Consider the following 6,014-nt stretch of genomic DNA (forward strand, 5'->3'; position numbering starts at 1 on the left):
CAGGGGGCATTTGCCTAATCAAGCCGGGGGTGGCTAAGGCTGCGCGCCAGACACAAAGCCAAAAATGGGGGTTGCGTGGAACGGGCCATGTGCCTGGCGGGCGGTTGTGCCCAGCCGGCGGTGGCTAGCTCTGGTTACGTTGGCCAGCACGGGTGGTAGGGGCGGGGTGGTGGTCAGTGCCTGGCGTTTGGGGCGTTGTGCCCAGCCGGGGGTTGCGACCCCGGCCAGTCGCACGGGGGGTGGGGCCTGGCGGTGCGAGCGTCGTTAGCCAGCCGGGGGGTTGGCGCTCCGGCCCAGGGGGTACCTGTTGCGGAGGCAGCACCCAGCCGCATCAGGACGCACTCCAGTTGAGCAGGCGTTTTGATTGCAGTCCCGTGGGGGGGCCCGCACGGCTGTCCACCGTGTCGGCCAGGCCGCCCGCCTCGCGCGGGTTCATCCACCGCTCCTGCACTCCCGCACCAGCGGAACAGCACCAGCTCCGCCCGGGCCCCCAGCTGGTCCCTGCGCCAGCCGAGCCAGCAGCCGCGCGCTAGCAGCGCCTGCGGGGAGAGGGAGTCAGCACCGCCGCGATCCCCCATGGCCCCCCCATAGCCCCTGGCTCCCCCTGGCTCCACCCAGACTCTCCCCACAATCCCCCGGCCCCAGCTCGACCTGCGGTCTGGGCGCGTGGAAGGTCGATCTCAGGCATCGGCCAGCTCCGACTATGCGCCGGTGAAGGCTCCAGCTTGGAGGCGCTGCAGCTCCGTCAGGGCCCCCCCACAGGTCGCCCCCGTTCGGTAAAGCGCCCGCAGCCCGGCCCCCGCTCTGCGAACGCCCAGCGCCCCGCCAGCTGCTCGCACCTGCAGGGAGAGTGACCCCACGACACGGCCCGGACCCCGCCCCTGCCTCAACCATCCCCACCCCTCCGACCCGCCCTCACTACCAAACCTGCCCTTCCCACAAGCCACGCCCTCCAGGACCCATCCTCCCAATGTGTGCCCCTCCTGTCCCCCAATAACCCCCTTCCAGCCTTACCCTCCCACAAGCCCCGCCTCTCAAGCCCTCCCCTTCCCTGACCTCAGAACCCTTCTACCCCTCCTAGGCCCCACCCTTCACCTCTCAGGTCTGCCCTCCCCTATAAGCCCTTCCCTGTCCCACACGCCCTGCCTCCCCTCGTCCCTCCATCCAAGCACCTCCCCACCCAGGGGCCCTCCCTGCCACAGCTCTCCCTGCCACTTCCATCCAAGCCTCTCCCCCCACAATTCACCTCGTCTGAGACCTTAGCCCGACCTTGCTGGCCGGCCGGTGCTTCACGCAGCGCTCACGGCCTCATCCAGGTCACCTGGTCTGGGTCAGGCAGGCGAGCCTCCTCTGTGTGATGGCACCCAGCTCGGGCACTGCCCCCGCTCCGTGCCGTTTCCACCACGCGTCCGCACGCTGGGCAGCGTCCGAGCGAAGCCAGGGCAGGGGCAGCTCCGTCCCTGAGTATCGCAAGAGCCGCCCTACTTCCTCTGCGGCCCGCCACCAGGCCCGCTCCTGGGGAGGAGGGCTAGGGTTAGAGGAGAGCCGCCTCTTCCTACTGGGAGGAGGCGGGTTAGAAGAGCTCCGCTCTCTGCTGTGAGAGGCTGGGGTTTAGAGAGCGCTCCGCCTCCTCTGCTTGGGAGCGCGGGCGTCGTAGAGAGAGCCCCACCTCCTAGTCTGGGAGAGGGTGGGTTAGAGAGAGCCCACCTCCTCTTTGGGGAGAGGGCAGGTTAGAGAGAGCCCCTCCTCATTCTGGAGGAGGCGAGTTAAGGAGCGGCCTGGGGGAGGGGGGCGTTAGGAGTATATCCTCTGGCGTCCGCCTCCCTGATGACAGTGGCCGTGCAGAGGAGGGGGGGGCCTGCATTGGGAGACGGCGCCAGGAGGGGACGGAGCTTCAAGGGATTCGGCGGGAATGTAGGATCTCCAGATCGTTTTTCAAGGATGGGGATGCGGGCGCCTCTGGAAAGGAGGGGCCTCTCACCCGGAATCTGGCCATCCAGCTTCATCCATCTCCCGCAGCTTCTTCGCCTGGCCGACCGCGCTCCCACCTCCTCTGTGAGAAGGGCGTGGGGCTTGCCCGGACTCCGGCGTCCCTTCTTCTTCCTGGGGGGCCCCCAAGCTGGTCGGTCCTGTGCATAACCTCACTTACACCCGCCCAGCAGCTGGTTCCAGACAGTGCGTGGTCGCACTGCCAGCCTGGGAGCCCCTTGGCCTCGGAGCGAGTGTTAAGAGAGGGCGGGGTCGGGTCAGAGTGAGCGGGCACCGGGGGGAGGCGCCGGGCCCAGCAGGGGCTGCGGCGTTCAGAGTGAGGGGCGCCGCCCCCTTTACCTGGCTATGGGCACCGGGCCCATGCGGGATGTGGGTCGGGGCGCCAGGGCCGGCGGCCTACGCCGGGGGCGCTACACACGGCACACAGCCGGTGGCCAGTGTTGAGAAGGTGCAGTCTGCACGCCCCAGGCCCCCGGAGGGGTCCATCGGGCGGCGTTGGGGGCGTGGAGGGCAGCCCCGGGGCCGTCGCCCGCACGCACACGCACGGCCCTGTGCCTCTGGGGCATCGGCAGGCGGCACGAGCGCCAGGGCAGGCTGGCTTGGGGGCACGGCGGCGGGCGACCGGGGGCTCGATGGCACATAGGACAGGCTGTTCGGAGAGAGAGGGGTGAGAGGATGCTGGACCCCCAAATCCCCGATTAAACCTCCCCATCGCCCACCCTGCAAGCCAGATTCCCCACAGCTCCCAGCATCGCTGCACCCAATCCTGCACAAGCCCCGCCACGCCCCCACCCTGCACCCCTAATCCCCACTCCCACATACTCCGCACCCTGCACCCTTAGACCCCATCTGCCCCAAATACCACAGCCCCCATGCCCCTCCTGCCCCCCAAATCCCCATTCCATTCCCACACCTCCACCCTGCACCCAGAACCCCTCTTGCTCCCATCCCCACAGCCCCCCACACCCCACTCTGCCAGCAATCCCCACCCGACCCCAACACTCCCACCCTGCCCCTAACCCTAAGATCTCCACAAGGCCCCATAGCACATCCTGCAACCAGCATCCTCACCGTCCCCACTTGCCCTCCAATCCCACTCACCCACACCCCCCCTGCCCCCCAAGCCCGATGCGGCCCCCCAAATCCCCACCGCCCATCCCCTATCCCCACAGAACCCACACCCGATACATCCCCTGCACCAACAAATTCGCCGCTCAAGTCCCTACATCCCGTGACCCCTCCCCGTCCCCACCTCTGTCCCCCCTGGCCCGACCAAACGCCCATTAATGCTCTGGCAACTGTCGCCCTCTCCTGGCCAGACGATGGAACGTCCCAGAGATCCTCAGGCGTTTTAAAGGCCGGAGCCTGGAAATGGATTGGGAGGGTTGGGGGTCCCAGTACCTGGGGTGAGGGACCAGACAGGCGGCTTTCAAACCGGCCGCCAGTGACATTGAGAGCCAGGCATGGCCCCAACCCGGGGAGGAAGGATTGGCAAGGCAGCGGATCCCAAATGCATAAGGGTAGGGGACCCATCCCTAAGAAAGTTGGACGGGGCCAGCGTCCAACCTTAGAGAGTGGGTCGCAGGAGTCCAACGACAACTTGGAGAAGTGCGATTGGCCAGCCAGGTCTCCAATATCTAGAGGGGGTGTCAGCAGGACCCCAATCCCTAGGTGAAGGGGATTGGGGCGGCGGATCCCAATCTAGATGGTGGCAGTGGTCAGCAGGAGTCCCAACACGAGGAGTGATTGAGCCAGCAGGGAGTCCAATACTAGTGGTAAGGATCCCAAACAACTTGGAGGCCTGGGGATTGGAGCCAGCAGTCGCCAATGCTAGAGGGGGGGGTCCAGCAGGGGACCCCATCCCTTAGAAGGGGGATTGCAGCAGGACCCACTGCCTCGTTGGAGGGGCAGGAGTCAACACTTGGAGGAATGGGGATTGGGGCCAGGCAGGGGGTACCCAATACCTAGAGGTGGGGGGGTCAGGCAGGAGGTCCCAAACACTTGGAGGAAGTGGGGATTGGGGCCAGGCAGGGGGTCTCCAATGCCTAGAGGTGGGGGGGTCAGGCAGGGCGTCCCCAACACTTGGAGGAAGGGGGGGTTGGGGCCAGGCAGGGGGTCCCCCAAACCAGGGGGCCTGTTGTCCGAATGGAGCCGTACTTGGTGAGCAAGCAGGTTCCCCTCACTGACTTGCCGTGCTGGGGTGCAGGCAGCTGGGTGGTGCCCCCGAGAGCCGGGTCCCCCCCATGCTGCACATGTTGGTCCCCCTGAATTTGAGCTTTTAATTAAAACACCCAGCCCAGAAAACTGGTGCCCGGGTTCGAGCCCAGGGGGGCGTTGGGGGCATTTTCTTCGTCTGAGTCATTAATATTAAAGCCTTGGTTTTAAATGTACATTTTTCACTTTTATTTTCAATTGAATTTTTTCTGGTACTGAATTTTGAACCAAAATTCGTTCACTTGGTGTTTTATTTGCCAGTAAATCTGTGTTTCGTTTTTTATTTCACCCGCTGTTGTTTTTCTCACTGTCATTCGTGTATTTGATAATCATTCCTCTTCACGAGAGGGAAAAGAAGGAAAAGCAGCGGAAGTGTTGGAAATGGAAACCTTCCCTTTGATTAACTGGTGGGGTCTCTTCCGCATCGGACGCACGTCGCTTTATGGCAAAGCTGTTATGAAACAGTCGTCAAAAGTTGACAGCTTTTATTTTGATTTTAAATTTAATTTCACTTGATTTCGTTTTGAATTGTCATTCACCTGATCCTGGGGGGGTTTTGTTACTAAACAAAGAAGAAAACACATCGAAAGCGTCTGAAATGTCCTGGTTTAGGTCCAGCTTTCACTGAAATAACATTTGGGGGCATTTTCCTTAGAATTAGGGCAAAGACGTGAGTTTTATTTTTCGTTCCATTTATTTTTTTTTCAATTTCTTTGGATTTCAGTTTAACTGTAATTGGTTTATTTTGCAGGCTGGACGTTCAAGACAAAAGAAATCGCATTCGAAATGTAAAGTTTAACGAACAGTTGAACCTAATCACCGTTTCGGCTCAGGAATCACCAGAATTACGGCCAGTTCGGTAGGAAACTTTTTATTTCAAATGTGATTTTCAATGTTTCAATTCATTTGTAATCAATTAATGTATTGCCTGGGGTAGAATAGGGTTCAGGAGGTACCCAAGTCCTGGGGGGATCAGGGGGTCCCCATTATCGGGGGCTAAGGGGGTCACAGAGGGGGCCCATTCTATGGGGGCAGAACAGGGTTCAGGGGGTCCTTGTATCCTGGGGGGCTCAGGGTGGGGGTCTCCAATACCTGGGGGCAGGGTGGCTCAGGGGGATACCCATTACCTCTGTGCAGGGGGCCCAGCCCCCAAGCCTGGCTCCCCCAAGGACAGGCGCTGGTGCTGGGCCCGGGCCGGGTGCTTATGGAAGAGACGGTCGCATTCGGGGCAGAGACTCTGGTTGCATTCGGGGCAGCGCAGGGACGCTGGCTCCAGCCCACACAGCAGGCAGGTGGCCCGGGGAGGCGGCCCTGGGGGGTGGGAGAGAGGGATCACCCCACAGCCCAACCCCTCATGTCCTTCAGCCAGTGCTCCCCTACTCCCAGTCCTCACCGCTCTGCCCCACAGCGCCCCCACTCCCCAGCCCCACAGTGCCCCTGCACTCTCCCCACAGCGACCCCCAGCCGGTGCTCCTCTGCTCTTCATCCTCACCGCCCTGCCTCACAGCACCGCCACTCCCCAGCCCCATGGCTCCCTCCACGCTCTCCCCGCAGCCAGAGCTCCCTGTGCCCCACTCCCATGGTCCCCATTGCAACTAACCCACTGGGACAGGGGTCGGGCGCACTGGTATACAGCCAACTGTAGTCGGGAATGAGGTCACCTGGAAGGATAGAAGGGTGAAGGTCCAGCCGAACCCCTCGATTCCACCTGACACCCCCCCAGCCCCGCTGCCCCACACCAACTGCCCAACGCCCCGCACCCCTCTCCCACCTAGCCCCCCCCACACCTAACCCCTCCCAACTGCCCTCTC

General features: G+C 62.6%; 1 protein-coding gene across 1 annotated transcript in view; it reads right to left on the reverse strand.

The window, feature by feature from the left end:
* Nucleotides 1-362, reverse strand: part of RNF31 (ring finger protein 31) — an 8,771-nt gene extending 8,409 nt beyond the window's left edge. Inside the window, exon 1 of the mRNA XM_075061344.1 lies at nt 305-362. The gene's annotated coding sequence lies outside the window, so the exon portion shown is untranslated. The remainder of the gene's footprint in view (nt 1-304) is intronic.
* Between the last annotated feature and the right edge of the window lie 5,652 nt (nt 363-6,014).

This window comes from Chelonoidis abingdonii, unplaced genomic scaffold (genome assembly GCF_003597395.2).
Source record: "Chelonoidis abingdonii isolate Lonesome George unplaced genomic scaffold, CheloAbing_2.0 scaffold0024, whole genome shotgun sequence".
Classification (NCBI taxonomy): domain Eukaryota; kingdom Metazoa; phylum Chordata; order Testudines; family Testudinidae; genus Chelonoidis; species Chelonoidis abingdonii.